At 39.5% G+C, this 23,286-nt stretch overlaps 1 long non-coding RNA gene across 14 annotated transcripts in view; it reads right to left on the minus strand.

Annotated features, from left to right (window-relative positions):
* The window catches only part of LOC308200283, a 60,830-nt gene that overhangs the window by 31,764 nt on the left and 5,780 nt on the right, over positions 1-23,286 (minus strand). The window contains exon 2 of one of the 14 annotated variants that reach the window (XR_013955420.1): positions 6,025-6,108. The exons of 11 other annotated variants lie outside the window; for them this stretch is intronic. This is a non-coding gene — a long non-coding RNA (uncharacterized lncRNA). Of the gene's footprint in view, positions 1-112; positions 1,666-6,024; positions 6,109-8,873; positions 8,940-23,286 lie in introns of those variants that run through there. 2 more of the 14 variants (XR_013955421.1, XR_013955422.1) reach the window with 2 other exon arrangements.

Consider the following 23,286-nt stretch of genomic DNA (forward strand, 5'->3'; position numbering starts at 1 on the left):
AATTGTAGAGAAGAAAAAAAGGTCAGTTCTAGAAAAGTAACAATCAAGTATCTATTCAACTTTTAGTCAAGCTTAATCCTTCCTACTCGAATTCATCTAGAAACCCAGACACCTTTGTTACAACTGTTGGAGTTAGGCGGAGACACCCCACTGGATGTAGGAGAACTCAAGCATCCTCAGGGAAAGGGAAACACGGGAAACACTGTTCTCCACCATAACAGAAATAGATGAGAACAGGCTAAATCTGAGTCTGCCAGTTTTCAGAAGCTTTTTTTTTTAAATAAAAAAAAAAAGCTGAAAGAAGTGACCTGCCTAACAGAAGAAATAGCCTGAAAGAGTCCCATGCTTCACCTCCTTGTCCTCTTCACCCTTTGTGGGAGCTTATCCAAGTTAGAGGCTACTTAGCAACATTTGGTGAGATGTTTGGCACCTGCTTACACACAAAAAAGTATTTTGAAAAACCTGCAAAAGCAAATGCTGTCAATTCCCAAGTACATTCTCCAGAGCTAGGCAGTCTGTGCCACGATTTTAACTAAGGAAATTGAAGTTCTCCAAGACAAACAAGATCAGCTGAAGGAAAGCTAAGGAAAATGGTTAAACTCAGTCACTTTGTCCTAGACTCATCAAGGTTTGTTTGATTGGTTGGTTTGGTTTTATTTGTGTTTTTCATTGTTTTTTTTTTTTTTTTTTTTTTTTTTTTTTTTAAAACTCTGAACCAAGGACTCAAAACATAACAAAGGAAGTAATCTGTGAGGATTCCTGGGGAAGAAAGCTGATATTCACAGAAATTAAGCTGGAAATATTTTTGAAAATTACTCTTAATATTTGTATTAGTACACTCCACACCAAATAGCATAACACATAAAAAAAGATGACTAGATGCATATGTTAAGGGCACATAATTCTTGGGTCGTGCTTTTATACTACATAAGCCTGGTGTCATTTCCTGACTCAGCTCTGGAGAGAACACATGTCCCAGTAATGCCAGTACACACCAGCCTGAAAAAACAAACTTGCAAAATGTAATAGATATATAATGCATGCCAAACTGAAGCCTTGAATCTCTAAATAAATACCACATCATTTTGATCTGTTAATAAATAAGCCCTGTCCTGCTTAGTCCTGAGCATGTGTCATTAGGGAGACAGAAGAGCAGCCACGTGGGGGAAGGCAGGGGCGAGGATGGTGTCTGGAGGGTCAGGGGCACATCAAGGATCCTGTTCTGTAGCAGCTGTCCCTCTGCACAGACACACATGATTTAAGATATCAGTGTGGATAATTCATACTTCAGAACTTCTATGGTACCTTTTTACATAAACACAAACTCAAAAAAAATAAACAATATTTAATGAATTTAATGAATAAGACGAGAAGTTACATTGGCAGATTGCAGCTACAGCCTTTAATCTTCATTATGGATTCAAACACGAGCATCTAAAATAAGATTCAAGTGGAAAGAAATTCTTTTTGTTTAATGGATAACAATCAAGTAACACAATCCCTTATAGCAACGGTTCTGCAACTACTGTCCCTTTTATGTGCATAATATATCTTAATGGGCTTTACAGCAATTTAGGCCACAAGACGAAGCATCTGGCAAAGACTAATTTATGAGAATGTCACTCATGAGTAACGTATACCATCCACAGAGTTGAAATATTTGATGGTATAGGCACTCAATCTTATTGCTATCCAGAAGTCCTGTAAATACTCTTCAAAAGGAGAGAATTTCAAGAAGAACAAGAGAGCTTCCCCAATGCTCTTACCCTTTATAGCATTACTTATCTTCCAGTTGTTATCCTTTCAACAACATACTTATTTTTCGCTCATTAAAGAAGATTATCTCACATTAACAAAGCTATTGTCTGCTTCTTTCCTAGATATTCTTGCATGAAATCAGCTCCCTACAGCTTGTAGGAATAAAGCAGTCAGCACGTAAACAGCTTTATTAGGATTTTGAATTAAAAGTGATTTCAAAGATAAATGTAATATTTAGCTGAGAATATAAACACAGCCCACAGATTCCAGTCATTTCAGAGACCAATGAGGAAAATCATAATTTCAGTGTACATGTGCAGGAATGACAAGCTGTGGAAATCACAAGTGTATGAAAGAATGAAAACTGAAATCATATTTTAAGTACATGCAAAATAAAGATACTAGTCTGGGATGCATTTGTTTTGGAAAATCATGACTACACTTCAGTAAAAACAGTTACTTCCCATTGTTGTAAACACATATACAAGCACGTACGCTATTTGCATATTACTCACACTGATCTACAAAGTCCGGATAGAAAAAAATTAACGCATTCTTTAAAGGATATTAAATTTCCCAAACAGATCCAGATGTTGAACAGTCTTATGATAAAAATAGTCAAAAAGCATGAATGCTGTATAAAAGGACAACCTGAGGTTTTTCAGCTCACAGTTCAAAAACACCCTGAGAAAGTAGCACCCACAGCTTCAATAACCATTTTATCTACACACTTCATAGCTGCTCAGCTAGGGTTTTGTCTGCAATTAGCATGTGTACCAGCACTTCCCTCTCTTCTATCCTATCTTCAACAGACTTAGAAGGGTGATGGGTGGATAAAATTACAAACTCTTTCCTGTATTCTGGTCCGAACAGCAAAGAAATTAGATAGAAATTACAAGGTTTGCCATCCCCTCAGTGGGTAGCAGGTACTAGAATTTCACTCCCTTTGACCCTTTTGGATTTAATCTGTGGCATCACACTCAATGCACCTCTTCTGGGTCAGATTCTACCATTTTGTCTTGCTTGCAATATAGTCTTGCTAACAGGATTTTCGTGGTTAATTTAGGTTTGAGGGTTGTTTTTATTTATTTTTTAATGAATGTGTGACCAAGCCATCTCCCTCTTCATCTGCTCCGTAGATTTATTTTGTATTGGGCTACATCTGTTTCAGTACCTTAACTGTTCCAATCTGAGGACTATTGACATTTTCATTATGTGTGAGTTGACAGTACATGGCAATATTAAGGGATTTCCAACTATACAAGGATGGGGGGTAGAATCGCTCTTTGCGGATATTTCCAGTAGATGCTCTTCGGTATAGCAAAATGACCAAGCAAAAGGAAAAAAAAATAACATTTTAGTCAGTGTATTTTTTTTTTTTGGCCTCTTAATCACAGCATCCTTGTGAAATAAGCACTGGCTGAAGAACAAGGTACGTGTTATTAATATATATCAGTATCTATATTCCAGAAGGAGATAGCCAAAGACTATAATTAGCTCTGAAGCTAAAGTACGAGCAGCATAATAATAACTGTTAGACTAAAAAGGAATGTAATGAATAAAAGCTCAATTCACAAAGGAATACAATGTTAATATTGAAATTTGGACATGTTAAAATGGTGAGTTGTAAAGAGGAGCATTTAATGATACTGTCTTTACAATTTATTTAGTGTAGATATGAAAGAACAATTATAATTTACAAGAACAGGGAGTGTTTTATACATGTTTTATGATATAGCTTATCGAATCAATCATTGCCTTCAATTCTGCTTCCAGTGTACATATATACATGCTCTGCGCTGCACAAATACACATATTTAAGTTTGGTTTGCCATTTTCCTATAGCATTAAAAAAACAGAGCGAGAACAATGTTGGAACAGATAGACGACAAAATTCACATCTCTCTGCTTGTTTTCCAGATCTGACCTTGAAAGACTGCTTACACATGATGGTCAGTAAGTACCTCCCTCTCTCGTATTGATAAATTATTTACACATTCCTATTCAAAACTAAAGCTTGAAAAAATGGGCAGAGGGAAGGAAGCCGACCATTATTTTGAATAAAACAATTAATCAAAAATTGTGAGCTTACAAACTGCAGCCACATTCTTCTCCTAGTGTTCTATCGCCTCCCCTTTGATTTTACCAGTCACTTACTACTCTACACATTAAAAAAAATTCTATCACTACACGTAAGAGCTTCCGTGCTCTTGACCTGGCCTACATATTTATTCTTCTTCCTCCAGAGTCTGTATTGAACTTTTTTTTTCTAATTTCTCTCTGTATATGCATTAGTATTTTCACAACTTCCTTTACACTATCATCCTGTCACCTGTACCTGAAGTAATCTATTTTTCTCTACCAAATATTCTAACTGACCACATACAAATCTCCTTTAAAAAAATAAAAAAAATCAATTTATTTAATAAATCATTGTTCCTCACCAGTGTTTAACAACAAAGTTTTATTATTTACATGGCAACTTGCTAGGAACTTTATGGTTAAGTTTCCTCCCTCCACCTCATAGACTTCAAAAAAATTACTTAAGCGTAACTCATGCAGGAAGGTTCTAACAATTTGGGTTAAATCAGGTTGAACATAAGTGTAAGTTTCTGCCTATTTATTAAAATAAAACATTCTTAAATCCAAACTCAGACCTTTTACATGGTTGTCGAGAACAATTTAACTACGTTGGCCGTATGAAAGCAGATTAGTGAAACCTGTACAAATGGAGTGGACAGAACTACAGAATACAAGACATATCACCTGCTTTTCTACATGACACTGCCAGCACTTAATACCTTAGGATGCAAGACAGCAACACATGAAGTCTACTATTTATATCCAAAAAGAGCCCAGAAGCTTCTGATTGTCTCCAAAATTCTGGGGACCATCTCATTTGAAACCAAATATTATAAGTATAAAACCAGCACCAAAGTGGATTAAAATATGCAGCATATTTTGCGAGTCTATCAAGAATTCACACTACAGCAGCATGGAAGATCGGCAAGGAGGACTAGAAGTTAACATAGCTGTAGACAAAGCAATTAGCATCTTTATCATGTGGATATTGATCCAGTTGATCTCTGTTAACAAACCTTCCAAAAATGAGATAGGAAGGCACTTGCTAATAATGTAAGATGAAACAGGCAACAGCGAAATAATCAATTAAATGAAGTCATGTGATGCCCACTTTGAGCATTAAGAAGGAGTGGAGAGATCAAATGAAGAAAAAAATGATAATTTACAGTTGGGAAAACTCTCTAAGATGTTTATTTGAAGTCAAAAGCGATAACGTAATCCCATGAAGCAGGAACAATCAGCATCCTGGAGGGATGAGAATGATCCTCTCCAACTTGAGAAGAGCCTTCCCTGCCTCGCTCCAGGAGCAGGGCTGTATCAGCCCTCACTTGTGGTGGTTGCTGTAACAGCGGGAGCTCTGTCCAACGCCGACATGAACAGACAGAGCCAAATACTTCACATAATGAGATCCGATTATTTGGAGAAGCAAGGGCTGATTGCCAAAATTAGTGTTGTTTCTTTTTTTTTTCCCCCCTTCTATTCTCAGGCTCCTATCAATATTTGTCTCTTTCCCCCCCCATCTCCTCGCAATATCCTTTACTATCATCATACCTCATCAGACACTGGATCCAATTTGCTAGACATGATGCAGATATTCTCATTTCTGTAGTCCACAGAACAGTCACATCACACTCAGAAGTTTAAATGGAAATAAATACATTAAAGAGAAAGAAAGCTGCTGGCCTACCTTACATAAAGATTATTAGAGCGAGGAACAAAACCCACATCTCTATCCCACAGGGTCCAACCACCAGGTCCTGCTGCCTACACGTTCTGCATCTCTTCATCTCCCATCCACACAGATTCAGAAGGGCAAAGTTTCACTCATCTGGGGCCATTTCTCACCATGAAATCATGCTCAGAAATAATGCCGTTGGAATTACAAATATGAAATACTTGGAGCACCTCTAAGTGAACATAACATAAACCCTTGAAGGAATAGGTAATTCTGTCCTTTGCTGTTCTTCCCTTTCATGTTTAGTTCCCAAAATATCTTTTTAAAGATATCTTTTTATATAACTTTATTTTATATATATATATACACACACACAAATATATATATACTCACACAAATTATATATAGAGAAAGAAACAAACTCAGCTGGAACTTGCAATAGTCATTTTCCAATAGGAAGTACTTCACTAGAAAAGAACAATAAACCTACATACAACAAACCTACCTACCAGCAACATACTGGTACTTTTGATGGGTCAATAGTCTTTAAAAATTCCAGACCGGCATTCAGGGATTTTGGTACTTGAGATGAGCTGCATGAGAACAATCAATCATTCATCACAGATATACTAAAAAATAAAAATAAAACAATAATCAATTATTTGTAACTTACAACGCAAATCTGACATGCTCAGTATCACGCACCATATCATTTTCAAATAAATGGGCTGGAAAAAAAAAGTATGTTTTGAGGAGTTAAAATGCCCTATCTGAATATATGATGCTGCATATTTCTTCTCTACAAAATAATTAAGAATAAACAGTACACAAAGCCTGGTTGGAATCTCTGCTGCAAATTCTGGAGCCATGTAAAACTAAGATGATTCTGTTTATTGAAATATGGGGTCACCAACTTAAAACAGATTGAAAATCAAGTCCAAGGAATAAAATGCAAAAGGAACGAATGTTCCAGTGATATTTTTTTTTTTCCACCACTGGTAAACCTTGGTTCATTGCAACTGGAATGCCTTGGGCTAATGCAGCATGCCCCCGACACTTGTGCTGGCAGGATTTCAGCCACCTTCCCAGCCGGCTGCTTCGCCAAACATCTGCTGTCCTGCAGCAAGGCTGGAAGCCTGGACTCACACAAGCTCACAGGAGCACACCTAACCTGGGGCCCTGGACTCCCTGGCTCAGTAGACGTCAGCTCACTGAACCTAAAATGCCAGTTTTAGATTTTGCACTGGAGAGGTCTGACCTTTTAGCTCTTGCTGTGAAATGGAGCTTTATAAATGAGTATATTTTGTATGGGGCAAGGAATCAGAGATGGTGAGATATGATGGTGATGTCTGAGGCACAAAAAAGTGATGCTACTGATGTTCAGAAGAGCTGCCCTCCTACAGGAACAGGTGCAGAAAACAACTACTGCAGTGAACAGGGGATGGGAGTACTTACAAGACACAACATTCACTAATTTTTACCTGTTCAGCCTTAAAAAACAAAAACAGGGTAGATACCCCTGTCTGCAAATACATCACATGAACAACAAGGAGGGGAAAAGGATTTGTAAGCTAAAGGAAAAAAAATATATAAATTAGCCAGGAATAAATTTAGTCAAATTAGATGAAGGTCTCTACCCGTTACTGAAGAAAGGTTACAGAGCAGAGTCCCAAGAGGAGAAAAATTCTAATTAGTTTTAAAACAGTGCTTGATCACTTCATGGAAGGTATTGCATGGCATGGATATCTCCTACAGCAGAGAACTGAACTTGTGACCCAACAGATCCCTTTCACTCCTAGGAGTTTCCTCACATTAATGCATATGAAAAATCAAAACCTTCCTCTTTTTCATACTTCTTACACTTTAGGTCTATTTTAATATTGATTTTTGTGTTTCCAGGGGTTAAATTCATATTTTTAACATTTTATATGTTGTTTTAATGTTGAATCATTTAAAAGAACCAAACCAAACAAAACCTAACATCGTGCTGCAGCCATTGATTCCACGCGTACTGTCATGGCCCCTTTATCTGAATGTTATTTAATGAGTGTCCCTGAAGGGATTAGCATGTCAATGTGTGTATATTGATTTCCTAATCCAGTCCATCAAAGCTGTTATGATCTGGCGACAGCACAAGAAACAGGAGTTCAAGGTTCTTCACACAGCTCCGACAGTATGTTCTCAAGCCTCTTGATGTGAGAATTAGCTCAGTCCTGAAGTCCAATTAATCTGATGAGACTGTCAACAAAGATGTCATTTCTAGTCACATTTTTGGGGATGTGGACACCTGTCTAAGATACAGAATGAGATCACCAGCTCATTAACATTTTCTAACAGATGGTAAAAAGCTGCATTTTATAGCGTTTTGGACCGTTCCACATTTTATAGGCAGGCCTCTAAGCTACCCGTTCTGAAGGGCTGCACACCAAAGTCAGTTTTAGAAATAAAAATATCTGGTAGACCTGTATTTAGATACTAGCCTCCGGATGTTACAGTGGAAATAGAAAGTGCTTGCAATCCCTTCTTAGCCCTTGAAAGAAAATGGTACAGGAAGAAGGGAGAAATATATATCATATCAGAACAACTGGGGGAGGGGAGTTGGTCAAAGACTTTTTCTGATGAATTTGAAATATCATCCAATATTTTCCCCAAAAAAATATTCCAGCGTGGAACTCTTTACTCCTGACAATTTTGCCGGGTGGTGCCATGACCCCATTCTTTCCTGAGACCTCTGACCAGGGCCCCCACCTTGTCCCACAGCAGGCAACTTGCACGGCACGCAAACCCCCAGCTATTCCTACAAGCAAATCCTGTAAGGAGCAGAAGACTCAGCAATAGGCTGTGGGCAACGAGACAGACTGGGAACCGCTTTGGCACTTCCCATACAGACAAGACGCAAGCTGCTTTTCCTCAGTAGAGATGCTAAGGTCTCAATCCTGTTACTACTGCGTTCAGCAGGAAAACTGTTCAACATAACTGGAGAAAAACTAGACTCTAACAAGTTCCCAGCTGAGCAACGATAGACCATGTACATGCATGTCTGGGTTAGTATTATTGCAATAACATACAATAGGGTAGTTTTATCATCTAGCATCTCATGAAATTGCTGTGAAATGAACAGAACAGTTTTAACTGCTTGATAAAGAGACCCTTTTTCTCTCAACTGCTATATGTTCAAATAAACTATTCTTATACCATCCTCATAATGCTTTTGCTGCTCAAATGTGTCACAGCACAAATTGGCACGCTTCCTATTTTTGATATCATCTAATTCCCTGGGTCATTAGTTATATAATCATAATCATTTTTCTGCTGGGCAGATTGGTGTTATCTATCTCATCTCCTTTTCTCATCTCACCTCTTTAGTAGCGTTGGAGCAGAGATGGGAACATCCAAGTCCCTCAGGGCACCATCTGGTACTACCCTGTACAGAGAGGGCTAAATGAATGACATACTGCATGGTACTTCCTACTCATTATTTACTGATTCCTTATGTCGTTGGGGTTTTTAATTCATTCCATTACATATTCTTTAGTTATTTTGTTCTTCTCTTTATCCCATTTCCTTTATCCCCATATCTAAAGGCTCCACAGAGTGGGAAAAAAAATGAGCCATGAGTAAGAATGTGATGTGCTGGAGGGTTTAGTGGATCAAGAGTAATATTGTGAACACAAGAACAAAGGAGATCATACAGGATCAACATTTAAACTACATGCAGGAAGCAACACATAAAATACTCAAAGTCATCACAAAATAACAGGGAAAGAACATAAATGTACATATAGTATGAGGCACCTGCCCATGGATAAATGGTTATATTACACAGCCTATTAACATTAAGAGATGAATCTTTTATATGTAAATAATACCAAGTCTAAAAGCTATTGTGTCCTTTCCAAAAGGAATTAAAATCCAGTCTGTACTGATGCAGAAACAATTACTAAATGCCTCTGGAGTTTCCATTACTGCTTGTGCATCAGCCTTTGTCTACCTGCACTGCTCTGAGACAGCGCTGCCCGTAGATAAAAGCAGCCCAACATTTGTGTTTGTTACTGCTTTATGTTCAGCTCAGTAAAACAGATTGTTATTTTTTATTGTACTATGTAGCACCATAAATGTAGATGGCCTCTTAAAGAGAAATATTCCTCTTGCTAAGTAATTGTCAATTAAATTTGGTATTAATTATTCTTAATAGCCCAATCTCACGCACTGCTTCCAGGGCTGGGCTGCCCCAGGCTGCACCCCATGGCCCCAGGGGTGGCAGTGCCAGGGCTGCCCAGGAAGGGCTGGACCCACAGACCTCACGCCCGACATTTTGGGGGTTTAAAACCATTCCTCAACAGCACGCCTGGAGGGCGAGCGCCGCATCTGGCAGAGCCTGCAAATCCCCTCTGAGAGGGAAGACAAATGAAGCCTCAGGTGTTTTCCCCCTCTGATGCGGAATCTCGTAAAGCTTGGGGGTTATTTCTAATGGATTAGTTTAGTCTGGCCTCCAGGATGGAGGTGCTGGCATTCCTCCGCAGCCTCTTCCATGCCTTGCTGGCAATTTCTATGCACAAGTCGGTTTTGCAGCTCTGCCTTGGCAGTTCAGTGCTCACAAACAGCCGGGGCCTCATTAGGCGAGAGGCAGCGATGGTTGGAAGCGAGAGGACAAAGGCAGTGCCCACCCTGCTCCTGACCCATCCTGCCTGCAGGGAGATGTGACCGGCCACCGTACTGCGTTCGTACTGACACAGGGCAGCTGTTCGTCTTGAAATGGATGTCTACATTTGTCAAAATTTGCTTATCCCTTTTACAATTTGCACTTGTCATGGTACCAAGATGCATCGTGCGCAAACGGGGGGTCAAAGATACTCGCAATCAATCTGTCACCTTCCCTGTGCAATGAAAGGAAATGTTAAATGATGCTACAGATCCATGAAATTCAAGGGAATAGTGTCAGCTCCCTAAAACGGGAGTTGTGTTTTCCACAAAGCAGCCTCATATCAGAGATATGACAAAACAGAATGTAGGATAAAATTCATAACAAACACATTAAAACAGATCCTTAGTTAGGAGACTGTAACAGACATTCTTGAGATGCCTCACAGCTATTCATTCTTCTTTATATCCATTTGAATGTTTCCCCTTGGCCTTTTGTTTTTGTTTTAGCTTTCTAAGCCTCTGTGCCATTCCAGAAGTCCCCCCCCCCCCCCCAGCTGTCCTTTCCCGTGCAGCCCTGCTCACTCTGCCTCTGCAAGACCCTTTCTCATGTGTTGATTACTCGCTTGGCATGTGTGCTGTTTCTAAATTCTGTTTTGCTTCTTAAACCTTTTTATTTTTTTTTCCCCTGGACTGATTCCCCTCTTTTCATTAAGCTAGACTTTTTTTTTTTTATTCCACCCCTAAAAAGAGCATTTTATTCTGGCCAAACTGAGGAGCTTTCCATGTTCTCATTTACAAATGTCACTGCAGCATGGCTGAAATTCTGCTCCAGCCCTGAATGCTGCACTGGCACAGAACAAAAGCCTTGCAGTGCCTCATACACCACTGTGTTGTTTTCCCTCGTTCCTCCTCCCGGCTTGCTTAATAGTAACAGCTTGCAATGACATTTTAGCAAAAGCCATATTCTTTGCAGCTCCTCCCCCTGCTTACAGCAGAAATTAATAGTAATAGTCCATTTAAGAGAAGCCATGAAAGACTGGCCCTAAGCTAGAGAAAAGGAAACAGGCAGCCCCACATTCCTCCTTGGCCTTCTTTATTTCAGTCCATCCCACTATCTGAGATTTTTTTTTCCCTCATCAAGTATTCCGCTGTAATTTCTAACCCTTCCATTCAGCACATTAGCTTCAGCATAGTTCAGGGTGCACGCGAAGGTGTCTGCATAGACCTGAAGGGATCAGAGATAATGTTTGCTTTCCCAGAACTAAAGCGCTAAGTGCAGTTCTAGCAGAAGCGGTGTAAGATCATATTCAGCAAAAGGTTATCCAAAGCAACCTGCAATTTAATGTGGAGAATTAATGTGGAGAAAAAAAGAAAAAAGCTATGCACCAGCTCTTGAGGCCTTATTTTTTCTTTCCTAGCAGCCATCTTACCCTGCTGACATTGTCCCATGTGTGCCCCCAGACCTCACCCAGAGCTCCTGGATGTGGTTAAAAGGAGGCAGAATAAATTCCAAGGGTTATTGCTGGTGTTGCCTGTTTTACTTATTTGCATGCATAAGCATATTCTTAGAAAACAAAATTAAGTTTGATATAAATTAATGTGCATTGCGAAAGCTCACTAATGAAGCTCAGTGTTTTCTTTCCTTAGGTCGCCTGTGGAAACCAGCTCACCAGCAGATACCCCATCAGCAGGGGAATAAACTCTAGGGAGGGGGAGGAAGAGCCTGCAGGGGGACAGCACAGCACCACCGCTGCGCTCTGGTTCATCCGAGTCCACTGCACACGGACAAAAGAGCGCGCAGGCTGCTGCCGGCCACTGGCACCGGCTGTATAGAGATATCAGGAGGCATCAGGAAGTCCTTGACTAATGGGCGAGAACTTCCTAGGCCTGATCCAACAGCGAGCTTAGCCAGTGGAAAGCCTCCCACCGACTGCTGGCATCTAGGTTAGCCCTACAGAAAACAAACAAGATACCCCTCCAAATCACCAAGGGAATTACATAACCTTTGGTGGCTTCAAAGCGCTTTTCAGAAGCGATGGTGCTGTTTTCTGATGGAAGAGCCTCGCTTGGCTCCAGCAATTACTCTGACCTCCCCTTCCAGTGAAGGAAAAGGGGTGACAGAAGAGCTGAACACCCAGCTCACGGCCAGCAGGCTGAAGGTCAGGCAGGTAGGTTAGCAAAACACAGGGGATGTTAAAGCTAGGCAGCATCCCCATATAACAAGGAAAGCATCCTCAGCATCCCCAGCTTCTCAGCATCTGAGCTGCCAGCACAGCCACCAGCCATAATTAATCTCATTTACCGCTTTACACAAAGCAAAACAAAAACACAAACCATGCAACAAAACAAGTTTGTGTGGATTAGACTGTTGGTGTAAATTTCTGTCATTCCTCAAACTAACAGCCAAACAAAGCAGGGAGTAAAAGCTGCGTAAAAGCTGAAACTTCTGTCCCCCAAAAGCCCAATTTGCCCTGATATAACTGGCAACATCGCATCGCTCATACAGGAACGATAAGGCTGTGTTTACAATAACTTCTGTTATCCATTTAGCATTTTGATTGCTTTAGTTTACGGAATAGCACAATAATAAACAGTGCTTTAAATGACCATAATTAAATGCCATATGTATGAAAGAGCTGAAGTGATTTATCACCCAAAAGCCACTAAGTGCTTGATCACTTCATCAGATCATTAATCTGTTTTCCAGAAATGTGCTTGCCACATATATAGTCAATTGTAAACGTTTTTGAATGACTGGACATCAGTACATAGTCACGCAATTAGATCAATACTGGGTTAATTCGGTTTACAAATTCCATCAGATATTTAGTGAGGTGTTAAGATAATTTTCTTTTTATTAAGGTAAATGAGTAAATCTTTTTGTGAACATATAGATCAGTGACTGACCAACATGAAATAGAAAACCCTTTATATTGACAGCTGCCACGTTGTCCTCAACTTCTACTACTAAAAATTTTAGAGACAAACATAGCCTGTTTCTAATTTCTTCTCTGCTATAACGAAGGTACTTCCTGAACACATTGGGTTGGATTGCTACTTCCTTGCTACTTCACAGCATCTCTCTTGCCTTTCTTTTGACAGGAGTTTGTGTTGTGGTGCCTACAGACGTCTCTTCTACATCCAAAGAATTTTTGGTACAAATACAGTACTAAAAATAAACATGTACACTATGGAGAATGTCAAAACAATCCTAAATGTTAAGCACAAGGAAACATCCTCAACAAACAGCAGCCTGTAATCTAAATTAAGAAGCAAAATAAATATGAGTTCTTCGTTTCAACTTCTGTAAAAGCTGCCTTTTCATACACTCTCTTGGATCATTTGAGCTTCTTTTCAGCTCCCCTAGCTTCTCTCTCTCAGAGGGAACAAGTATTACAGAACGCTGGGCACACCACAGGCTTAAGCCTTTCAATTCTATTTTATGCTTTTAAATTCCAAATGCCTGATAGCCTTACAACAACCTGGATAGTGAGAAGACAGTAGAAGTTTGGGATTGTTAAAGAAAACAATCAACAGAGGAATCAAACCACATGGCTGAGGGCCTTCCCTGAAACCACCTAATTATCTTGTCAATGTTGTGTCTTGTACAAGAAGTACTCCCTCAGCCCAAGGTCCTTAATTGACCAACTCTCGCCACGTAACAAGGTCATCCTTATTAGCACCTCTCCAAAAATCCAGTCTGATACATTTTCTCACTTTTTCACTTGGCATAGCAAATACCTTCTTCAGCTCAATGCATTGGCCAGAGTCAGCCTCCAATTTCCCCTCCCAATTTAGCTTTAGCACATCTAGTCTACTCCCAAGCTGTTCCCTCACCAGCCAGCTTGCCAGAATCTCTTTAAGGCATCCCTCTTCCTGACTGGCAGTGCTTCACTTTTTTTCATGACTTTCTGAGCAGCCTCACAGTAAATGGGAGCAGTTCTCTGAACACCTGCCTGGCCAGGGACCCTTTCTTTTTTGTTCACCTTCAGCAGATTTGTGACAAAAATACAGCCAAGATGAAATAAAGAAGACCAGATTGAGAAGTTTTGCAGGCAGTCCAGAATGACTTTATTCACCTTCCTATTATTGCTAGTTAAAAAACAGAGGTAGTTCATTACACCTCTGAATGCTGTCTTCTGACGCCACTTGTCTCACTCTTCTACTTACAATACAGAAACTGCCCAAGTACAAGCAAACTGATCAACCCCACCTCATCTGTGCGCTTTGTAGCCTATTTAACCAATACAAGTGGAACCACAATGAACGTTTTAAGGAAACAGGAAAATATTAGCACTAAAAAAATAAAAAGGGAATGTCATAGCAATATTTGGTAATGTGGTTTGCATACAAATTCTAGTTATATAATATTTATGTACTTCTGAAATGATCAGTTTCATGAAAGCCGTTGCTGGTCTTCAATGCCTCCTGAATCCTGCCTTTTGACTCTTGGCAAAGAAGATAAATTAATTACCTGCTTAGTATTCTGGGTTTGCTTTAGTAAAATGAGCAGCCAACTTTGCAGTGGGCCAAAACTCAAACAGAAACTCAATTCATGCAAAAGAGATCAGCCTCACTTTTCAGCCTTAAAACTTGGATACGCACCATACTGTCTCAACAGCATCTGTCAGCCAAGGGGGTGATAGCTGAACAATGCAAAGCAAACATCCTCGGCAGCAGCAAAGGAGAGCATGTTTGCCATGATTCACTGCACCATGAAGTGCATTCAAACCTGTCTTACAACATCTAAAAAGGTCTCTTTTATTAAAGCACCCGGCTTCCTATGTTCTTCCTGAAATAGGTTGTAAATGCCATGTGCCAAAGACCAGTTTGCTGGCACTTGTGGAATGGCCAGTATGGAAACAGAATGGCTTTGTCATAGGGCAGGAAAATCATTGTAGAAAACTTCAGGGGATACTTACATTATTAACTGGATCCAGGGAGTGTTCTTTATTGGAAACAACACTCTCCCTTATCCTAAATTCAAACTTTAAAAAAAAAAATAAATGTAGGTATTGATAATTTATTTAGCATTTCTCTGTCCCTCATAGACGATGTGACACAAGAAATCTTTGCGATATTTTACAGTTCTAATTTCACATTGCTTTCAGAAAGCAACTGAGGGTCAGTTTGAGGCTCTGATAGCCATAAAGAGCTTGGGGACTGGCTGGAAGTCACAAAACCTTAACGAGTTCATAGCAGGTGCCAAGGGGAAACCAGATGCAAGAGCTTGCCTGAAACTTCAGGACTGTCTCCTTGCTCAGACAACTGAGGAAAAGAAAAAAAGAAATAAATGAAGCCAAAGCTTTGCACTAATCCCAAGTGAATATAATGGCACTTAATGGCCCCATTTCCTTTGGGATTTCACACTGACACCAGTATTGTTTTGAAACAACAAACTTGTCATGATACTTGCACAGAAACAGTCACTTAGCTCATGTTACCCATAGGCTCGTGTTCTGAAAGACATCTTCTCCAGCTCATTACCAGCAAGTATCTCACCAGCATACGACAACGTGACAAGACCTACCTATTCCAGTGGCGTGGCATAAGGAAGTGTCATTGGGAAAGCACATCTTTCGTTTTCCAGTTTGCTTTCTTGCCTAGCCACAATTATGATACAGTAAGGCAAAGAAATAATAAAAACTTTAAAAGCCCCAAAAATCTTGTAGCAGCACAACCTTTTTATGCCTTCCTCATATCAAGAAATGAGCAAACAGTAACATATTTGTACAGAGATAACTTCTTATTGTACAATTAAAGAACAGCTTTAGATTTTCACCAGACATAGACCTTTCTTTCTTCAGAGAGGACAACTGTAACACCAACTGTTTATCCACAAGAACAATCAAGTAATTGCTCTGCTCCAAAAGTAGAGATTAAAGTAAAAGAGACAAATCAGCAACATGTACAGATAAAATGGTGGGAGGAGTCAGAAAATACAGATTAGTCACTGTGGATAGTTTTTCCACAGCTTCCAAGCATACTAGGAAACCAAAAAAGGCAGGCCTAAAATACATATCAAGGTAGTTACTGAAATACATGACCAGAATTTGTGAACTCACATTGTTTCTCATGAATGCTTGTCCTGATCCTTGTTTCAAAAGGTGAAAATATCGAAGGGCAGAAAGAGATCGTACAATACGGAAAAAGAATTAGAAAAGCTGATTTGGAATCTCAAACAATTCATTTATGTTGTACTTGGAAATCACTTTTAATGGAAATAAAATGTAAAATACAGAGAACCTTACTTGTAGCATTTAATTACCCATCTTAATTAACTTGAACAATGAAATAATCCTATTCCTATTTAAATAGAGCACTTTGCATACTGAAATACGTAGCACAATTAAAAAGAAAGGCTCTATGACTCTTGTAGATGAAAAAATTAATCCTGAAACTTGCTTCTATATAGGCTAAGGCAGCAATTCAAAAGTATTGATTAGATTTGATTTCTACGCAGTGAAATTACTATGAATTCCCACATCTTGCCAGGATGCAGAAAAATGAGAAGTAATTGTCTTCTTCATTTCTCTGATCTTTATGAGATGGTATTCTGTGCCAGTTCATTGCGGTTATCACTCCAGTCATGCTGGAATTTGTTGCTGTGGCAATGCAAAACACAATACAATGAGAGGATTATAGCAATTGCAAACATTCAGATGAGTAATGGTGGATAATCCAAAGGAAACAGGCAAAGTCCCCAAACCTGTATACCTGGCGTCAGATTGCTAAAGCCTATGTACAGGTGCCAAAGCCACCTGATTACCAAAGGCATTAAGCACTTACAGGTTCCATTTAAACCCTTGCATTAAAGCAGCAATCTAACACTCTGCGTAGCTGTCAGCACGTGGAGAAGGGAAGCCTACCTTTTGGGGCAGAGACAGGCTGGAAGGGATTCTCTCCATCGGCTCCCACAGCCACGTCCAAAGCAGTCAAATTGCATCATTAGGCACCCAGACAATACTTAATGTAACAAGTGTTGTGATCAAAGCTACTGAGACCTCAACCTATAATTATGTCAATGAAAGTCAAATGCCAGCATACATTGTTCCCTGGGTGAGATACCTAGGAAAGCTCAAGAAAACTTCATAAGTGCATTATAGTATTAATCTTTTACAGCCTACATAGCAGAAGCAGACACAAGATGCCTCAATAAGTTTTCTGATAAGGCCTTTTCCTAAATCAAATTATGTCTTTATTGATTGTTAACTGTAGCAGGCTGGAGAATCAGCTTTTGACAAAGTATAACTGGAGAGAGTTGAGGATCCGATGTGCTGCAGCATGTCATAAAAGAGAGAGGTATCCTTGAGATTTCTGGAGCAGAGGTAAAATGTCAAAATCTATATTTTAAGTAATTTGTATGCTCAATACATAAAACCTTCTGATATTGAGGGACACAAAAGGGTGCGAGTCTGGGGACAAATCTTCAGATTAATTCTTACTTCCTCCTTACTTTCCCAAATCCAAGCTCTTTGTGAGTCCTTTCTCAGGAAGACCACAACTGTCTGAATTAATCTCCCCCATCTATCAAAGATTATTTCTCCAGTGCTTCTCATTATTATTAAAAAGCTGTACAACTCTCATAGAACAAGCTACAACAAAACCTCATTCAAAGCCTGTTGTGCTATGTTCCACCTGACAATCCAAATGTTTGACTTCTATTTCTCATTACATTATTATCATAGCAAAACTCAGTTATAGAAATGTGTTTTTTTTTTTTTAAAGAATAAGATATTTCTTCTTGGCAGCTCACTACCAGATTTCTTCATCTTTGCGTTTTCATCAGCTCTTTTTCTTCATGTTTGATGTTCTACTATACAATACACACAAAACCAGGAAAGAATGGCTTTACTTTCAGATATAGAGAACAAAAATGACTAAGCACTGATTTTTTTTTCCTCCAAGTATTTGCCTGACCATTTGCTCTCTTCCAGAACAATGAGACATCCTCAACCAGCATAAAGCCATCTCTCATGAATAAACTCATCACAATACTGGCAATTACTGGCTGCAGCCACAATGATTTTTGATCCAAAGGGGAAACATCAGCATACAAACACTTGTCAGGCAAACTTTTTTGGTTCTTGATCATAAACTTCCAAAATCTTCTGTGCATTTGTCCATTTCTGATGTACAGAACACCAACTTCCAAAGTTGTTCTGTGTTTTTTTTGGAGTGGTATGAGGTGAAGCAGCTGCATCTTAACAGAAGTTTGAAGCCTCAGATAATCCTGGAGCTCTTCACTCAAGGGGAGTTAATATACTTTGCAGCCTTAAGGGACATAAAATAAATGTTGGACCTGATGATCAATCAAGGTCTCTTCCAGCCTGCGCTGTTCAATGTTTCTATTAAAATATTTTATGCTATTAATACGATTCAATGTAAATGAACTTCTAGCTTCCCTTTCTTTCCTGAAAAAGGTAGAAAAAGAACTACAACTTTCTCGATACCGTTCATTTGAAAAGAAAAGGAACAGCATAGGAAGGAAAATAGCAATGCTAATTTCTGGGGCCAGGGCTTGTACATGTTTTGATCACTTCCTGAAGATGACAAAATATATTTTGATAATACATTCAACTAAAAAATGCAGTTTGTGTAAACATGGATTCTATTTTTTTCTTTTCCCTTTTTGGTGTCTGCTAAATGATGAACTTTTAACAAGAGAAGAAAGTGTCCACATACATACAGAAATTGTTGATTTTATGCATTCAACTTTGCTTTAAGGTGTTGTGGTTCATCCAGTCAGCCATACACATTCAACTCAGAGGTGGATTCAGACTCCCTGCACCTGGCTTCTGGTCTCTGCCACAGGATTGAGCAGCTGGAACAATTTCGCAACCGTATGCCCATGAAGCATATTGTGTTTTCTGATGATAGCAGAGATGGAAGGACCACTTGGATCACACCAAATTGCTGAGGATTTCCCTTCCCAAGAAGGATGAGGTTTGGATGTTGGGACAGTCCTCTCTCACCAGAAAAGCCTGTGGTGAAAACAGACTTAATTCAAACAATAGAGCTCACTACTGGGCTTACAGCATATGGGAACAGAGATAAGAGATGTCCCCAAGCAGTTCAGCCTCGATTTTTTTGCAAGAAAATAGATGTGGCCTTATGAAAAACCCAGATGTGGACTTGCACTGGTGTCTTGCTCCAAAAGGACTGCTCAGCTGCTAATCTGTTGTACATCTCCCAAGAGAGACTGCGAGAGCTGGTGGCATCCAGCAACAAAGTCCCCCACTCCACTTCAAGCAGGCGTCAGAAAATGTTGCTGCAAGTTTTGAGCAACTTCAGCCATACAATGAGAAGTGGACAAACCACAACTTTGATTCGGTCATTCTGGGTTCAAGGGGAAAAAGAGCATGACATATGGTTGGTGCTTGCTGGTTAATTTTGTACTTGCTGCCCAGAGTAATATATTACATAAAAACCAGCCAAATATGAATCATTCTATCTGACAATGAAGAGCTGGATCATGAGCTGTGGCTCCTGAGCTGTCCTCCCTGGTGCACAGCTCTGCCCCGCAGCCATGTTGCCCTCCTGCCAGCTTCCTCCTCTCCCCTTACCTTTCCTCAACACATTCCTTACGCTAAAAGCTGACAACAAACCCATTTTCTGCTCAGATAACATTCTCCCGGAGTTGCTAATACTCTTCTCGGCTGTAAGCATCTGTGGAAGAAGTTATGATGCAAGGATGGCTTGAGAGCATCCCACCTCTCGTCAGACATAAATACCCGTGCCTTCGGATTATAGCACTTGGGGGAGTGGAGGAAGCTGCATTACAGCACTATTTAAACACAACTGTTATTTTACATTTCTATTGAGAATTATTTATCAGCAATAAATCCTGTTGCGATGTCTGAGAAATCTTTGTATTTAATACATGTGCTGCCTTTTAAGAAAAAGAAAGATTTGAGGGCTCTGAAATGGGTGGCAAAGTAGCGAAATGCAATTACTGAGTGCCCTCTAGTGATGCCAGGAGAGAAAAGCTCTGCCTGCATTTCAGGTGGAGGTCCTGAAGGACAGTGCCACACACACTTGCGGTGAGGAAATTCACATTTTTTCAATTGATCTTATCTTCTGTGTGCATTTCATTCTTGCATTTACATAAAAATGCAATTTATAGCATTTTGATCAAGCTCAATAAAACAGTCGCAGCAGCACAAGTCAAGAGCAAGATACAGCTTTCCTCTATACTAGACTTGGAAAAAAAATAAAAATCAGATGTTACACTCTACATTTATCCACCATTGTTTTACTTTCCGAGCCAGACAAACATATTGAATCCTTCCTATTACTATTGTATATTTTGTACAGCAGCATCTAGCAGTCCCATTGCACTAGACAGTAAAAAATGAAAACCTCAAAGAACATATATGTTAATTTAAAACAAAAAGGAAGGTAGGTAAATTAAAAAAAAATTTATCAAACTTGAAATATGAGCACGTTTTCTGAAATAATAAAGTACTAGATGTCAGGGTAGAAGTGGGGATGCCTGGTCTGGACCAACTGCTCCCATTTGGTGAGTTCCCAAGGACAGCTGTGGCTACAGCCAACATTCCTCTCTTACCTAACAACCCAGTATTCCTCATTCCTCTGCTGAGGAATTGTCCTCTCACACACACCCCATGAACAACTTTAACAACTTTTTTTTTTGAGGGGGGGGGGGTTGCATTTTGTCAGCCATGTATTTCTGTACTAGCTCAGGTTTTAAGGCAAGAATAGGGCTTGGGTTCACTGGAGTGAGATGGAGTTTTCCCCCAACCCGCCCCATTCCCTTTATTCTGCTTCCTTCAGGTCGTTTCTTGTGCACAATGCCCATGGTTTTACCCAGGCTTTTCATCAGGCCCAGTAATGCAGGCTTTCAGCCAAGTTTGACACTGCATTTGACAGACCAGAAATCATTGGATTTTAAGACAGTTTATGAATCTGTGAACTGCATTAAAAAACAAACAATTCACAGAGCACATGTCTTGAGGTATGAATAATTCAGATATCTTGCACTGTTTCAGACTTTTTTCCCCTCTGAAGTTCCGGCCCATTTGTGTTAGCATTACAAAATACACTGCTTGTGAAAGAGATATAAAATATCTGGCTCACAAGGTCAGCATAAGTGGTTAATAACAATCCATTAATTAACCTGCGTGATATTCTGTTAGCTTCCCTGTTGGTTCTTGGAGGTGGGGGAGAACGCTTTCTTCCGATGACGGAGCATCATGTTCTATAATTATGGCTGCTGCATGTGACTGATTTCAGTACCATTGACTTCAAGACTATAATTACCAGGTTTCTTTATGGATGAGTCAGTCATCTAACTGTATGATTTAATTTGATTGATCACCATGCTATAACATTTGCAAATCAAGCACCGCAGGACAGACATTTTCTGGTTATACACCCACATATCAGAGTTATTTCTAGAGCACACATCTTTGTAAAGTCCTTGTAATGGCACTATTACTATACACACATCTAGAGAACCTACAGGGCAGTCAGTGAAGTTGCCAAAAAAAAGAGTAGAAACGTAGCACTGTTCCTGATTTATCAAAAATCACTTTTTAGATCAAAAATAAATTTATGTATTCTCTTGAGTCCACAAACTTCAATACTATAGTAAAGGTGCAGGAAAAAAAAATAAGACACCTCTCCAAAATTGTTATTCCACTTCACTCCCCACGTAAAGGGCTTACTACAATGGCAAATTATTTGCTAACCTGGGCATAGAGGGAAAGCTCCGCAGGATTTGTAGGGCTTGTCTGGCTTCTAATTCTCAACAAAGAGGAAGAGAAGACTTAGTTACCAGTCCCAGAGAGTCTCAGCCTAAGACTGATGAACACGCGTCGCAAACATTCCTTCTGGCTGGGAAGATACTTGACTGTCATCCCACCCACCCAGCCCAAGACATTTTTAACCGTCTCTGCAATAGCAACACTGCACATGTCTGAGTCAGCACAAAGTGACAGGTTTGAAAAATAGCTAGCAAAAACTGATGGCAGGTCTAAAACATCGTTTTACTAGAGGAATAGCTTTTGTAAGTTTGAAGAGCTTGCTTTCCTTATGAAAAGAAAACGCTTGAATGACACGCACACCATTTCTAAGCATACATTTACAGTCTTGCATTTTGTCACTAACCTTTTCATGTATGATATAGCTGTAATGATCTGTACAAAGTATACTAAGTGTGTATTTGCTTCCCAATGAGGCTTATTTTCCTTTCACCACAATGCTGGGGTGGGGGAGATCTCTGTTAATAGAGAGTGTTTCTTAGTGGAAGAGGCATAGAAAATGTGTCACACTGAATAAGCCTTTTCACCCCTTCTCAGCGAGAGTACAATTTGGATAACAACTTGTATATTGAAGAATAATTTACAGATTTTCTTAGGAGTTTTTCTTTACATGAAGTGGAGCTGTTTAAGTGTCAGAAAGGTCTCTCATTTATTATCCTGTGTACACGTTCAGGTTAATTGCAGGTACACTTCATATTTCCTCTGCACTATCATTGGTCACTGATTAATTCAGCATGAGTTTCACTGTCAGCCAACTATTTACTGTATTAAACTGAAGAGCAAGAAAGATGGAATTCTTTATTTTCTTGGCATCATGCTGCTTTGCTATATCTAGTCCAGCCAAAACTTTTCAAAATACCAGCAACAGAATTTTGACCGTGATAAAGAGTTACACCATTGCACAGAAGGTTAATGAAAAATGACACAGTGTTACTCAAAAAAAAATAAAGTGTTATATTCATTTTCTGAAAAGATGCTGGCTTAGATTTTTTATACTCACATAGGTAAAGCTCCCAGTGAATGCTACACCAGCTAGCTAAGTATTACACAGTAATCACCCTGCCAAATAGGAGCTGCAGCTAAATAATTCACTAAGTACAAGGGCTGATTGGAAATTCAGTGGGATAAAAACTCATGAAAGATATGATGGGCTGGTAAAATGATTTTTGAGAACTGCAGCACACTTGAAATCACCTGTATTTTGCAAGCTTTTGTCAGATATGCCATCAATAACATGCAGCTATATGATTATGAGGACTGCTTTCATAATCAAAGCAATCTCAATCAGTGAAAATACTCAATGCATTTTGCAGAGCTAATTGTAATTTCAGGTAGGGGGCA

The sequence above is a fragment of the Anser brachyrhynchus genome (genome assembly GCF_964034855.1).
Source record: "Anser brachyrhynchus genome assembly, chromosome: 10".
NCBI classification, from domain to species: domain Eukaryota; kingdom Metazoa; phylum Chordata; class Aves; order Anseriformes; family Anatidae; genus Anser; species Anser brachyrhynchus.